The sequence below is a fragment of the Mustelus asterias genome, unplaced genomic scaffold (assembly GCF_964213995.1).
Source record: "Mustelus asterias unplaced genomic scaffold, sMusAst1.hap1.1 HAP1_SCAFFOLD_35, whole genome shotgun sequence".
Taxonomy (NCBI): domain Eukaryota; kingdom Metazoa; phylum Chordata; class Chondrichthyes; order Carcharhiniformes; family Triakidae; genus Mustelus; species Mustelus asterias.
This window is the reverse complement of record NW_027590117.1, coordinates 2,921,035-2,937,138: the sequence shown is the minus strand read 5'-3', so window position 1 is coordinate 2,937,138 and position 16,104 is coordinate 2,921,035. Positions and strand designations below refer to the sequence as shown.

The 16,104-nt window shown below is 44.6% G+C and overlaps 2 non-coding genes across 2 annotated transcripts; one reads left to right on the top strand and one right to left on the bottom strand.

Moving 5' to 3' along the window:
• Positions 1-5,892: 5,892 nt before the first annotated feature.
• On the bottom strand, positions 5,893-5,974 carry trnas-gcu (transfer RNA serine (anticodon GCU)). Its single transcript has one exon. It is a non-coding gene; the product is annotated as a tRNA-Ser (tRNA).
• A 5,436-nt stretch (positions 5,975-11,410) lies between these two features.
• trnal-cag (transfer RNA leucine (anticodon CAG)) lies at positions 11,411-11,493 on the top strand. Its single transcript has one exon. It is a non-coding gene; the product is annotated as a tRNA-Leu (tRNA).
• The last annotated feature ends 4,611 nt before the right edge of the window (positions 11,494-16,104 follow it).

Genomic DNA, 16,104 nt, shown 5'->3' with positions numbered 1-16,104 from the left:
CCCTTATTTTCAGGGGGATTAGCAGTGTAATTACGTGTGATTACAGGGAGGGATTCTCTGTCGGAGAGTCGGTGCAGAATGTCTGGGCCGAATGGCCTCCTTCCGCGCTGTTGGGATCCTCTGCCTCCAAGACATCCTGTCTTAAATCTTCACTGCCTGTCCCTGAATCCTTCTGCTCGCAGCTAATGCAGCAACTTGGCCTGTGTTCAATGTATTATGCTCTTTTACACGTCTCTTACATCACCACTCAATCCCGTCAGCTGCAAAGAGAGAAAATCCGAATTATCCAGCCAAACCTTTGAGCTAAAATCCATCATCGCTGGATCCAAAGCAGTAAATCTCCAAAGGACACTCACACACTTTCTAAAGTGTCGTTAGCGGGTGTGGGTGCAATCCCAAAATAGCTGCAGTTAAGCTGAGCTTTATTAAGATTGAGCATAACTTCCCATTTTTTATACTCAATGCCTCCATTTATGAAGTAAGAAGTCTCACAACACCAGGTTAAAGTCCAACAGATTTATTTGGTGTCTTACTTCTTACTGTGTTTACCCCAGTCCAACGCCGGCATTTCCACATCATGGCTTCCATTTACGAAACCAAACATCCAATCCGCCTTCCTGACAGCTCTCCCAAATTCGCCTCTCTCCTTCGAAGATCTCTCTGAACCTCTGGTCACTCTGAGCCTGCACACTGCTCAGAACTGGACCATTCAGTTTCTATTGCCTCTCCCCATCCCTTCTGTCAAAATGCAGCACTGTCCCTGAGTGTGGGATTAATAATGTGTCTCTGTTGCAATATCAGTGAGAATCTCCAAGAGAATCTTTCTGGATAAAGCCGGAATTTACAAGGATTTCAGCCACTGAGACATTGTCTGGCCGTCTGTGTATCATCGCCCTAACTCAGTCTGTCCATGTCTATCCCTCCACCCCCACTCGTTAACTGTATATGGAGGGCGGATCTTGTTGGTTAATGACTGAGTGCAAACCATCTGTATCTTCATCTGAACAAATAGAATTCAGCTTGTGAACTAGATCATAATTTCAACCAGTTCTGGGTTAATCCAGGCACAGGTCTGATTGGCTGCAGCGCCGCCCCCCCCTTCCCCCCCGCCCCCCTAATCTGGGGAACAAACACTGTGAGCATCGCCGGCCTCAGAGGCTTTAATAGTCACTGAGCTGGGAAACTCCAATTATTCTCCCCGAATCCACAGCACAGAGCGAGAGGAGAGGAAAGCCTGTCCTCGGAGCTGTCAGTCCGAGACACAGTTTGACCTGTCAATGTGCAGAGGTGAACACTGTCAGCGAGAGTGTGTCAAAGGGGCGGCTGGGCTAGACTAATGTTACTGTGTTTGTGTGTCCGCTCTCAGCGCCTGGTTTCCCAGTCCTTCTTGTGTCAAATCACAAGATTCTCCTGTCATTGGATCGCGCTGCTCAGACCTGAAGAGAGAATTTAAGGGAACGTTTTGGTCGATTTTAAGGTTCCAGTGGACAAACAAAGACGAAGTCAGCGCTCAACTGACAGAGCGCGATCAATGCAGCAAAGAAAGGGTTGAAATGGGAATTGCTGCCTTGAATTCAGATGGAATTTTACATAGAACATAGAACAGTACAGCACAGAACAGGCCCTTCGGCCCACGATGTTGTGCCGAGCTTTATCTGAAACCAAGATCAAGCTATCCCACTCCCTATCATCCTGGTGTGCTCTATGTGCCTATCCAATAACCGCTTAAATGTTCCTAAAGTGTCTGACTCCACTATCACTGCAGGCAGTCCATTCCACACCCCAACCACTCTCTGCGTAAAGAACCTACCTCTGATATCCTTCCTGTATCTCCCACCACGAACCCTATAGTTATGCCCCCTTGTAATAGCTCCATCCACCCGAGGAAATAGTCTTTGAACGTTCACTCCATCTATCCCCTTCATCATTTTATAAACCTCTATTGAGTCTCCCCTCAGCCTCCTCCGCTCCAGAGAGAACAGCCCTAGCTCCCTCAACCTTTCCTCATAAGACCTACCCTCCAAACCAGGCAGCATCCTGGTAAATCTCCTCTGCACTCTTTCCAGCGCTTTCACATCCTTCTTATAGTGAGGTGACCAGAACTGCATACAATATTCCAAATGTGGTCTCACCAAGGTCCTGTACAGTTGCAGCATAACCCCACGGCTCTTAAACTCCAATCCCCTGTTAATAATAGCTAACACACTATAGGCCACCTTCACAGCTCTATCCACTTGAGTGGCAACCTTTAGAGATCTGTGGATATGGACCCCAAGATCTCTCTGTTCCCCCACAGTCTTCAGAACCCTACTTTTGACCCTGTAATCCACATTTAATTTAGTCCTACCAAAATGAATCACCTCACATTTATCAGGGTTAAACTCCATTTGCCATTTTGCAGCCCAGCTTTGCATTCTATCTATGTCTCTTTGCAGCCTACAACAGCCCTCCACCTCATCCACTACTCCACCAATCTTGGTGTCATCAGCAAATTTACTGATCCACCCTTCAGCCCCCTCCTCTCAGTCATTAATAAAAATCACAAAGAGCAGAGGACCAAGCACTGATCCCTGCGGCACTCCGCTAGCAACCTGCCTCCAATCCGAAAATTTTCCATCCACCACCACCCTCTGTCTTCGATTTGCACGACAGGAAACGTTCGTAATTCAGAAACAGAAATAAGCCAGTCTGAGAACCTAGAGTGTCTAATTTGAATTGCAGTTAGAGAGTTTGTGAGGCGAGAGAAACACTACTGGAGGATCCGGGAGCTGACAACAGCTTGCCTCTGCACCGTCCGCTCTCTTCCTTTAAGCTGCTCTGTGCCGCCACCACTGGTTACATTTCGGACCCAGTTCTGACTCTCACACACATTTTCCACACACTCTCGGATATCATTTTGTGCCAGAAATATATCTGATGCCTAAGCATGGCAATAGCTGCTTTCTCAATGAGCTGCCCAGCTCGGTTGGATCTGTCAGAAATTATTGGGAAATTTTAAAGCAACATCGATTTGGTTGCAGAATTCTCTGATATCTGAATATATTCCATCACTTTATCGCTTGTGTTTGGAGTCCTGGGCTGAGTGACCACTTAATTCATAGACATTTTGAAATTAATTCTAACATGAAATTTCCTGACGTCTTATGATTGTCTACAATCCTCTTTTACTAACGTTCCAATATGATTATTCTTCCAAATATTCCACATGTTCGTTCCATTCACAAACTGTTTTAAGCAGGAATACCTAACGCCCAGTAATGACCAGCTTGTAGCATGTTTTGAATTAACACGCTATTTTATCATCTCAGCAGCATTTTGAAATTCTCATTCATTCAATGTATTCTGATGAAGTGTATTTCTTATGTCCTGTGTGTCATTACACAAGAATCTTTCTCTGAAATAAGACCTTGTTTTGTCCTTGTGCTGCTCTTTTTCTTTCTTCTCAAGTCATGATTTTTCTCATGGAAGTGACAGCACAGAAGCCATTCGGCCCATATTGTCGATGCCAGCACAGTTCCCGGTCTTTATAGAAAGAGCCCACAGTAAATTAGAATTCAATATCATGGGCTGCCCTGGAGAAGCCAATTAAACATTTCCAATCTCGCTCATTGCGCACAGAGTTTGAACCTTCGCGAGGAAACGATGGTTTTGAGTCCAACGCCTTAACCACTCGGCCAGCGCAGCTGCTTATCTCTCAAAATGATGTAATCACCTCAGCAATGTTCATGTTAACTTCATCAAGCACCAGGATTGTGCAGTGAACAGTGTGTGAGCTGACATGTGTTCCTCTATTTTTATTTGGTGTCCTTATGTTTGACTGAGAATTCATTTATTCAATTATTCTTCTATTTCAACGTTGTTTTCAGGATAAAGAAATTGAAACCGAATTCTCCGCCCGAAATAAATAAAATTAGAAGGGGAAGCGTATTTCTCGGCAACTGCCGCGTTCGAATTTTATTTTGTCCACAAAATATAGTCAAAACTACATTGCCAATGCGATGACCGGGAATGGAACCCGGGTCAACTGTTTGGAAGGCAGCTCTGCTCACCACTATACCACCATCGCTCGCTATGTTTGAGTGATTGTTATTTACATTTGTTATAATTACGGAACTGCCTTAGTTCCGATTTCCTCAGACACCAGGTGGTCCTGACGCACATTTTGTGAACTGAAATTGTTAACTCTTGTTTTTTGGACAGTTTAAGCCTACTTTTTAATATTGTACCTGCCTGGGAACCCATTGAATAGTTTTGAGGCCTGTTCTTTCAGTTAAAAAAGTCTCCAATCAAAGCAAATTTAGATTCCAAGTCGAACGCCTGAACCACCCTGCCATCGGAGCTGTTTATTGGCCAGTCGATGCAACGACCTCAGTAACGTTCATATTGACTTCATCGGGATTATTGAGATCAGTCAGGGAGGTCAACTGTGTTCGGTTCCCGTTACATTATATCGTTGTCTCTGACTGAGAACTCATTCATTAACACAGAGACTTCTTCCTCTGTTTCAATATTTTTTTCTGCAGAGGGAATTTGAAGCGGAATTTTCCGTCCAAATAAATAATCCTTTTTGTTTCATTTCCGGCAACTGCTGCGTGTGAACTGTTCTTGACCACATGATTTGAAACGCAAGAGGCCGTGGATAAGGACCTAAATAAATGACCAGTGCTATGGCCGGGAACCGAATCCGGGCTAACTGCTTCGAAGACAGCCATGCTCATCACGACATCACCAGCGCTTGCTCTGCTAAAGTGGTTGTTATTTTCATTAGTTATAATTACGGAATTACTTTCGCTGCTCACGAAGGTGTGTCCATAACACAATTTGTAAACTGATCTTGGCTGTCGCGTTTTTCTGCACAGTTTAACCCCCCTTTTCACTGTAGTTTCTGACTGAGAACTCATTGAATAGCATTGAGGCCTATTCTTTCATTGCAACAAAGTTTACACAGGAAGCAAATCGAAGAAATATTTCCATTAATAACTCATGAATAACGAGAATCTTGAGTGAATTTCATTTCAGGTGTCCTGTTCTGTTCTGTTCTGACCTGCGATATCTAATTAAATAAGTCACCAATGTGATGGTCAGGAACCTTGATCAAATGCTCACACAGTCACCACCATCGCCCACTTGACTCTTGGAGCTGCTGCTGCCCGCAGAGGTGGCCAAGCAAGAGGCACAGATGTTGACAAACTGCACCCGCTCCAAGTAGATTAACAAAATGACTGAACAAAAAAAGGCACTATGACAGTCTCTCTGAAAGCATTACACCAACACCTCTTAAAGAATCAATTTGCTGTAACTAATTCAATATGAACCTATTCAATGTCAGCCCTATTCCTTGCCAGTCCTCAAACAGGCATTGACTGGTTAGAAGTTTTAATCTTATCCGAGAGCAGTTCGGGAAATTCTCAAAGAAGTGAAACTGTCGCCCTGAACTTCATAGAATCCCGACAGTACAGAAGGAGGTCATTCGGCTGATCGAGCCGGCGCCATCAGCAATCCCATGCAGGCCCGTAACCCCACATATTTAACATGTTAATGCTCGTGACAGTGAGGGGCAATTGAACAAGACCATTCCACCAAACCCGGCACTAATTTTCATGGCGGAACGTCCGATTCTGGAAAGACAAAATCCGCAACTGGTGCCTCAAATGAAGCTGGAGTCTGTTTTGGAGCTTCTCCTGGTGGCAAACTCCTGCCCAAAGCTGGTGTCCTGATTTGAATCGATTGCCAGCTCGAGTTTCTCATTTGGATGAGGAATATGGAATGGTGCTGGATTATTCACCCCAAATACCTGCAGAACTCGGTCGAAACTTCACGTTTGTTCGGAAATCTCAATATCAGTCCACCCTCAATCAGTGGGTCAATACGAAGACGGAGAAAATGCATCTACGACGAAGATAGGATTCGAACCCACGCGTGCAGAGCGCAATGGACTAGCAGTCCATCGCGTTAACCATTCGGCCACCTCGTCATGCGTCTATACTGCCCCAAACCAGCTCTTGTGCTCTTAACACCCGCAACAAGAAGACATTTCTCCCGCAGGACAATGTTGTGGTCCTGCTCTCTCATTAATCTCGGTTCGTTGTAACTCTTCCATTCGATGTAAATCCATAGAAAGTAAAGAGGGAGACAGTTAATTTATCAGGCCCCTCCAGGTCAGAAGGTTGCGTGTTTAATTCACGTCAGGCTCCTGGAGGATTTCTGCAGTTGGTCTTTGGATTCTGCATCCGGGGAAAGTTGATTGTTTGCAAATGTTCGCGAAATGATACATTTCAAAATTATGATGAAATGATATTTTAGGGATACCTCCGGTTTCCACGAGCAGGTCATATTTTTGCTGTTTGTAAATTTAAAGCAACGTCCACGGTCCGAGATGATTCAGCGGACATCTCAGGGGAGAGCTGACTTCTGGTGATTTAACCGGAGGATTCACATCTCAGGCGGAGAGCAAGGCTGAGAAGGCGGGGCCTGTATCAATAATCTCAACCGATACGGGAAATGATCAGGAGCTGTTGGCTGAATCTGCTGCACAGCCAACTGAACTAAACCTGGGACAAATGCGCTGTGCCACCCACGGTAACACAAATCAACATGACGAAGCAAATTTGCTGCCGAGAAAATCCAGATTTGCTCTTGGACAGCAGCCGAATATGCCTTTTTGATGCGAGTCAAAACACGATAGCAAAGGGTGGTTTCGATCCATCTACCTCTGGGTTACGGGCCGCTTCCGCTGCGACACTCTGCTCCGAAACATAATCGCTTCCTGTCTATGACTGTTGCGCGGCAGTCCGACAACTATTAGAAACATAGAAACCCTACAGTGCAGAAGCAGGCCATTCGGCCCATCGAGTCTGCACCGACCACAATCCCACCCAGCCCCTACCCCCACATATTTACCCGCTAATCCCTCTAACCTACGCATCTCAGAATTCTAAGGGGCAATTTTTAACCTGGCCAATCAACCGAACCCGTACATCTTTGGACATCCATTGATTTAAAACAACAACCCCCGTGGTGGGAAGCACACCCTGGCTGGACAATAACACATGACATCACCTCGAGTGTAACAGATAGAGAAAGACACACAGAAAAGCAGGAAGAGACTATCAGGATACACACACAATGACAGACAGAAAAGGTGCCGAGCAAACCAGCAAGATACTGAGATGGAAAATATGATTATTTCTGAAAAGCTGTTTTCTGTTACACAAAGCCAGGCCCTGTTTTGAAATCTATTTCCTGCTGTTTAACTGTGTTCTGTGCTGTGTAACTGTTCTCTCTGTTGTGGAACTGTGACTCTGTCGTTGACAGATCTTCACTGTGGTTGTGTCAAATTCTTCCCTGTTGTGCAAATGTGTTCCCTGTTGTGTAAATGTGTTCCCGGTTGTGTAAATATGATCCATCTTGAGCAGAAGTTTTCTCGGTTCTGTAAAGGCGTGTCCTGTTGTGTGACATGTTCTCTGTTGTTCTGTGATGTTGTCTCTGGAAAACAATCGACGGAAATTTCAAGGCCGCCATTTCTGAAGCTTGCATTCAATTCCAGCATTATTTGGGCCGAATGGCCAACTCCTGTTTCTGTTTTCTATTCATGTTTCTATGTATTAAATCCGTGAATTTGAATTTTGCAAGCTGCCGTGGTGGGATTTACTCCGTGTCCCCAAATATTAGTCCGGACCTCTGGATTGCCAGCCCAGTGACATAACCTTTCATCCCTGTGAACAAAAACAGTTCATTCAGCTCATTATTAAACCTCTTCCTGAGGACATTAGAATTCCATCCACAGAATTCCCATTGGCCGATTGATAACAAAGCATTTTGTTCGAGTTGGGAACATCAATAATTTATCCAGATCAAACAGATATTGTGGAATTGTTCGGATCAAAAATTCTAAGATAAGTGAGAATTAAATGGACAAAGTTACAAGGGAAGTAATTCTGAGAAAGCTCCCTGCAATTTCTGAAAGAAATAGTGGATTTCAGTCAACAGGCTCAGTTTTGAGGAGGTTCCACCAGATTTCTGTACAAAGTGACTGGGTTGGAAACTGTAATCTTCAGATAGCATCACAAAAGGCACCGTTAGGCTCCGGTTACGCGCCTGAAAGTGAGTGATTTTTGTGGAGTATGTGGAATATTTCTTGTTCCAGTCCTGTTCAGCCACCGCCACCGCCCCCCCCCCCCACCCCGCCACCCCCTCTTCCCACCCCCCAACTCTTTTTCCGTTACGTCGATGATTGTATCGGTGCTGCTTCCTGCTCTCATCTGCGCCTGGAAAAAATAGCGATTTTGCTTCCATTTTCTGCCCTCGCATTTTCGCATGGTCCAAATCCGACACTTCCCTACCCTTCCTTGACCTGTCTGCCTCCAATTCTAGATAGACTGACCACCAGTAACTAAAGCCCCACCGACTCACACGCCGAGTACAGATCCTCATACCCCGATCCCTGTAAGGACGCCATCCCCATTCTCCTAGTTTGTTCACCTCAGTCGGAACTGTTCCCCTGATGCCTCTTTCCAAATCGGCGCTCCTGACATGGACTCCAACTTCCTGACACCAAGGTGCCTCCACCCCGACCCTCGGTGTTTGGTTAGGCGCTCAACCGTGCCCTATTCGTCTCCCGCACCTCTGACCTCACCCCTTTCTCCTCGCAGAGCCACGATCGGCTCCCAAAATACAGAAGTCAAACAGACATTGTTATCGTCTTCTTTTCCATCTGTTCACTCAATATTTCGTCGATATCTTCACAAAATCCAATAGGAATGGCGATCAGTTTTCCAGTCAGTGATCAGCCCTCTGGAGGTGATTAAAGAAAATGAACAGTTTCATCCACTCTCGAAACCCTGGGGGCTTGAACCTGCGCGGTGAACCACATTAGATTTTAAATCAAACGCCTGAACAACTCGGTCATCGCAACTATAACCAACATCTAACTAACCAGTTTATGAACAGCTGATTTCTTCAAAGTTTACCTTTGATTGTCTCGCCAGACAATGACGAGGAATCTAACACACTATCCGTTGCGCCACAGAGCCACACCTGGTGCACTTATTCCCCATCCCCATATGGGAATTTCTGACGTATCGAACAGACAGTTCAAAAGTTCAGCAATTGGACAATGACTATATTTCAAAAATCCTTTATTATCAGTGAAATGATTTGGGACGCCCTTTGGTTCTGAAAAGAGCTACAGAAATTCCAGTCGAACTCTGAAAGGACACAGACAGCTTAGTGGAATGGGAGGACATGTGGCGGATTAAGTGATTCATTTTGGTGGGAAGAACGCAAAGAGACAATACAAAATAAAGGATATAATTCCAAAAGGGGAAACAGGAACAGCGGGAAATATATGGACCTGTGTACAAATCATTGAAGGTGGCAGGGCAGTTTGTAACAGCCGTATATTATCCCCGGATTTAAAAACAACATCAGGATTTTGATACAAATTTTCTGCAAAGAAAATCCAGATGTACTATTCGATCGCACATTAGATATTCCAAGCATTGCCTGTCGCCTGGGAACCCTTGGGCTAAATCGCCACCAGTAAGCTCTCCCTTTTGAGGGGGAAAGCAGCCTCTGGTCATTTGCAACTACGCCGATTTGACCTTTATATCTGTGTCATATTCTTTGATTTTATTTGATTTGATTTATTCTTGTCACATGCATTAGTACACAGTGAGAAGTATTGTTTCTTACATGCTACGCAGACAAAGCATACCATACATAGCGAAGGAAAGAAGACAGCGCACAATGTAGAGTTACAGTCACAGCAACATGTAGAGAAAGATCAAATTAATACGAGATAGGTCCAATCAAAATTCTGATGATAACAAGGAAGACGCTGTTCTTTACTTGGTTCGTGCCTGCCGTCAGATTTTTGTATCCAGTTCTCGACAGAAGCCGGTGGAAGATAATCTGTCCACGGTGCGTGGCTCCTTCAACTGGCTGCTTTTCCAAGGCAACGCGGCGTGTCAATGGATGGCAGACTGGTTTGCGTGATGAACTGGCTTTGTTTACGACACTTTGTCGATTTTTTGCGGTCCTGGACAGAGCAGGAGCCGCACCAAGCTGTGATGCAACCAGAATGAATGCTTTTTCTGGTGCATCTGTCTGTATTCAGACTGTGTTTTGCATTATCTGCTGCTCAATGAAGATTGGGATCTTCCTGATTCGATCAGTTAAACTGTGCGTGGAGAAGTGACTTGTTCTGACTGTCAGCTTCCGGAACTGAAATATGGTTTCTCAATGAATTCTGTCTCTTTCAACTTTTGGTACTGCAACTGAGTTTCTGTATCCCCTCATTTTGACTCACCGATTTATTTTGTTTATTCATTCCTGGGATGTGGGTGTCGCTGGCTGGGCCCGCATTATTGCCCATCCTAAATTTCCCTTGAACTGAGCGGCTTGATAGGTCACCTCAGAGTGCAGCTTAGAGTCACCAAAGTTGCTGTGTGTCGGGGGCCCCATTTAGGTCCAAACCAGTTAAAATATTCATTCCTTAAAGGACATTAGTGAAGCAGTTGTCTTCCTTTTGACAATCGATCCATGGTCGTCAGACTTTTAATCCCAGATGTTCTTAATTGATGAAATTTCACCATTTGCCTTGGTGGTGGTGGTGGTCTCTGTGTGTGTGTGTGTGTGTGTGTGTGTGTGTGTGTGTGTGTGTGTGTGTGTGTGTGTGTGTGTGTGTGTGTGTGTGTGTGTGTGTGTGTGTACGTGAGAGAGAGAGAGATTCTCACATAATCAGTCCGTTTGTGAGTGTGGATTAACCTTTTATGTTCCCTCACAAACACTGTGATCCCCTTGCTTTTGTGAATTCCCAAGAAGCATTTGTACTACTGAGACCCTGGTGGTCGGGTGGAGGGTGGGGTGAGGGTTGAAGGCAATGCCGCAGGGTGCTGAGTGTGGAAACAGCCGATTTTAAAGCTTGTGAGTTGGAAAGTGAAGAGTGAACTTGTCTGTGTGAAGATCACAGAAAAGGTATGTCTGGACCTGCGCCCTCGAGACAAGTTTTGGGTTGTCAGTAAATGAACTCCTGTAATGAAGGGACAAAATCAGAAAGAGGAAATGCTGGAAATATTCAGCAGCTCCGAAAGCAGCTGTGGAGAGATATTCCTGTCGCTCGGATATAACTCTCCGATTGGATACTTCACGTTGCTCAGATCTGACACTCTCAACACCTTCGTGGAAGGAACAGGTAGGGCGGGAATTGGGTCTTTGTTGATTTGAGCAAACAGCGCAATCCAGCAGTGAGAAGCTCCTCAGCCCCCGGCGGCTTGGGAAAGGATGGGACTCAGATACAGGACTCTGGTTGGGGTTCAAAAATGGAAAAATACATCGAGTTATAAATGTAATGACAATAAAGGTGGAATTCAGATCGACTTGTGCAGAAATTTTGCACTTTGCCAGTGTAGTCAGGATGGCCGAGCGGTCTAAGGCGCTGCGTTCAGGTCGCAGTCTCTTCTGGAGGCGTGGGTTCAAATCCCACTCCTGACAGTGATTTTTCGTTCGCGAAGCAGCATCCAAACCCAAGAAATGTCTCACCTGGCAGCACAAGGGCAGCTGATGCTGAGAAACAACGACCACCTGTGAGTTCCACTCCGAGACACACTTCATCCTGACTTGGAAATGTCTCACCGTTCCCCTGGCTGGCTCACAATCTTGGAACTCCCTCCCGAACAGGAGTGTATGTGCACATATACCACATGGACTGCAGCGGCACCAGAATGAATTCATCGCCAATTACTCAAAGATTATTAATTTGGACAATAAATGCTTCTCGCGCCAGCGGCACACATATCCCGTATGAATAAAGTACTTTTTAAAAAATCACCTCGTGCCACAGAAGGAGCACATCTGCCTTCAGAGCAGAAAACTGTATGTGAATCACATCCTGAACACGGCTACTTTTATACCAGGTGTGTGTCTGAAAACAGTAAGTGGAACCAAGCTCACGTTAAACCGCTCAATGTTTAGTGGAAGTGTTTCACTGAGTGATTTGTGTGATTCCCTCCGATGTGCTTTCTTTTGTGAATTCCTAAGGAGCACCTCCCCTGAGACCCTGGTGGGCGGGTGTCGGGGAAAGGCGGATTTGAAAGTTTTACAGGGAAATCGGTGCAGTCTCGATGGGCCACTGTGGGATTCAGTTATTTTTCTTTCATGAATCTATCCGAGATCCCATAGCATCTGTGGAGAGAGAACCGGTCATTCCCGTGCAAGGTCTGCATCTGAAATGTGAACTATCTCTTTTTTCAGAGGGACGTTACAGATCTGGTAATATCTCTTTTTTCACTAATACCACCAGATCTGGAATGTATTTCCAGCATTCTGATGTACCCTCGAAGAGCGGTATCAGGCTCTGGGGCTTAGTTGGTTAAAGCGCCGATTTAGTAAATCAGAAGATTCAGGATTCAGATCCTCGGATTCCTTTCCAGTGAACTTTGCAACTTCGTACGTCGCAATATCCATTTCTTGCTTGTCAATGTTGTCTTTCCCTTCACAGTGGATAATCTACAACGATAAAAAAAAACATAGTTCGAGAGTCTCCTCAAATATCTTGACTATTTATTGACGTGATCCAGGTACTTTCATCATCTTGCAGTAAAATAACATTTAATTTGCAATAAATCCAATTCTCCAAGTTCTACAAACATAGCGTTCCATTGTTTTCTCAGGGAATTTCGAACAGAGTCAAATCGCCTTAGAATCACACCATCCCGACAATTGTGAAGGAGACCATTCTGCCCATCGAGTCTGTCCCGACTCTCCGACAGAGAATCGCACACAGGATCTATTCCCGCAGAGCCACGCATCCACCCCGCTAATCTACCGATACAAACACCTTGGTGACCAAGGGGCAATCTAGCCTGGCCAAATCCACCCAACCTGCTCATCTTTGGACTGTGGGAGGAAACCCGAGCACCTGGTTTCCTGAGATTACTTGCCTGGATGAATGCAATTTGAACAGCACTGCAAAAACTTGGCACCATCCAGGACAAAGCATCCCACTTCATTCGCTTCCCATGCATAAAGCTTCACTCCCTCCACTACCGACACACAATGGCAGCAGTTTGCGCCATCTACAAGATGCACTGCAGCAACACAGCAAGACTCCTTTGCCAGCACCTTCCAAACCCACGACCACGACCGCCTAGAAGGACAAGCGCAGCAGACACATCAGAATAACACCACCAGGTTGCAGGGCACTGATATTTATTTATTGATTGTAGTTATTTATAAGTTGTTGTTGTTGCACGTGTGTGTTGTTTAATCTTCGTGATCTTCAAAAGAAGCGAAATATCTAATTGAAAAAGATGCTACTATTTCTAACCCAACCAGCGAACGTCGTGTCAAACTTTAAGAAAGCCCCCGGGGTTTGCGGTTTATTTTTGAGTCAGTGGTTTCCCTGGGAGCCAATAAACAGAAGCAGCATGGAGAGATGGCAGAGCAGGAAATGTCGGTGCCGAAGCTGAATCACATCAACGGAGCAGCAACCTGCTTTCTACTAATCGGACCCCAAGTCCGATTCTGGTGGGACTGAAACCCACAACCTTTGAATGGCTGACTTGCCATTATTTAGATGTCTAACGCGCTACCCAAAACGCCACATGCTGGAAGTTTGCTTTACTTGTCCATATATGGATTTTTGACAATGTGGAAAGTTCAACAATCTCGTAGTTAAAAAGTCAAGGACTGTGAAGAGGGACTTTATTGATTGCAAGTCATGTTGCTACATCTTATGTCTGTTAAAACAGCTGTGGGAATAAAGACCATTTTGTCCTTTGTACATGAAATCTGTCCATCACAGAATGATCCTCCCTCTTTCTCTTCCTTATTCTCGTGGACAGCTCGGAATATAATCTCACAGGCTTGATAGTCGGGGGCACATTCTACTCTATCTGTCACAGCGCTGATCAGAATCTGTTCCCTGTTCCAGTTAAACACCTGCACAGAACACAACGCAAAGCTGGAAGCTGGAAACCAGAATCAAAAACCGAAAATGCTGGATATGCTCAGCAGGTGATGGATGAATGGAGATTCCTGTAAAAGAGACCTTGGGGTACAGGTTCATAGCTCCTTGAAAGTGGAGTCAGAGGTGGACAGAGTGGTGAAGAAGGCATTCGGCATGCTTTGTTTCATTGGTCAGAACATTGAATTCAGGAGTTGGGACGTCTTGTTGAAGTTGTACAAGACATTGGTAAGGCCACACTTGGAATACTGTATACTGTTCTGGTCACCCTATTATACAAAGGATATTATTAAACTAGAAAGAGTGCAAAAAAGATTTACTAGGATGCTATCAGGACTTGATGGTTTGAGTTATAAGGAGAGGCAGGATAGACTGGCACTTTTGTCTCTGGACTGTCAAAGGCTGAGGGGTCTATAAAATAATGAGGGGCATAGATCAGCTAGATAGTCAATATATTTTCCCAAAGGTAGGGGAATCTAAAACGAGAGGCCATCGCTGTAAGGTGAGAGGGGGAGATACAAAAGGGTCCAGAGGGGCAATTTCCTTCACACAGAGGGTGGTGAGTGTCTGGATCAAGCTGCCAGATGCAGTAGTAGAGGCGGGTACAAATTTGTCTTTTAAAAAGCATTTAGAGAGTTACATGGGTAAGATGGGTATAGCGGGATATGGGCCAAATGCGGGCAATTGGGACTAGCTTTGGCGTTTTGAAAAAAAGGCGGCATGGACAAGTTGTCCGAGGGCCTGTTTTCATGCTGTAAACCGCTATGACTATATGACAAGCCGCTGAAGCACAGCACAGTTGCACAATTTAAAGTTTCCTTTCATCCAAAATAGATATTCCATTCTAGTATTTTGAACAATTCAAATTGAAAATGTGCATTGTTATTCTCGTCGCCACAGCCTGAAAACAACTCCAGGCATTGATCTCTCCCTTGGATTTTAAATTTGTAAATCCATTCTCTATCTTTTAAAGCTACTATTGAAACTGTATCCACCACCCGCTCATTTCCTTGTGAATGAGCAGGAGAATTGAAGATATATTTGGATAATTTTCCTTTGACTACATTTGTACAGAAGCATCAAGGTCAAGGAGGGAACCACACACAGCACTTCATGAAATTCACCCACTAAAAGGTGACAGTGTTTAATCAAGGGATGGTTCTATTTGTTCATTTATTATTAATGGAGAATATAAAAGTTGGAACAGTGTGCAACCTGGGCATTGTAACTGAGCAAAGTGAAACACAATGCGGACTGGGCAGGATAAGCCTAGCATGGGCAATGGACAGAGTGGAGGTGCGACGTTGGCTGGCTTGTGAGACGGCGCAGGGAGATGTTGCAAGGTGAAGGTACATCGGAAAATGGGAGTGTAAAATGTTGAATGATGAATGTGCAAGTAGAATGTGCAATGTAGACTGCAGGCTGGATATTCAATGGGTTCTGTGATGGGTGAATAGACTGTGGAATCTTGGCATGGTAAAGGTGCAATGGGGATTAGGACGGGTAAAGGTGTATCCTTTATTTTATATCACCTCTCCTCGATCTTCGGACCAAAATGCGTCACTTCACACTTCCTTACATTAATTAACTTGTATCTGTCACGTGTCTGCCCATTCCACCAGACTGTCTATATCTTCTTGCAGATTATCAATATCCTCCTCACTAAAAATCATAATATTTTCAAATTTTGCACCACTGACAAATTTTGAGATCGAAACCTAAGCTCCCAGATATAGGTCAGTAACATATATCAAGAAAAGCAAATTTCTCTCTATATAATATCCCCAATCAGAAATAGGTAAAACCTTCTGAAATATATGCTTTAATAGGTTTGTACTAATAATTAAACTGTTGCTGAATAAAATTCTAACTAAGCTAATGATTCAAATGCCATTTGGTTCCAAATATAATGCCAACCGGCACTAATACATTCAATTATAAGCATAGCCTTGTTCATTTATCAGGATTTAAATGACGAATACAGAGGGAAGCAGCGTACTGGTAGATTTCAAAATGAAATGGCCAAAAGATTTAGTATTTCTAAATTCCGCAGTCCTAGGTTCAATATGATGTGAACAATTCTTGTCTGTTGTGTCCCTCTCTGATGTCTGAACTTCAGCCTACCAGAGTGTGCTGAC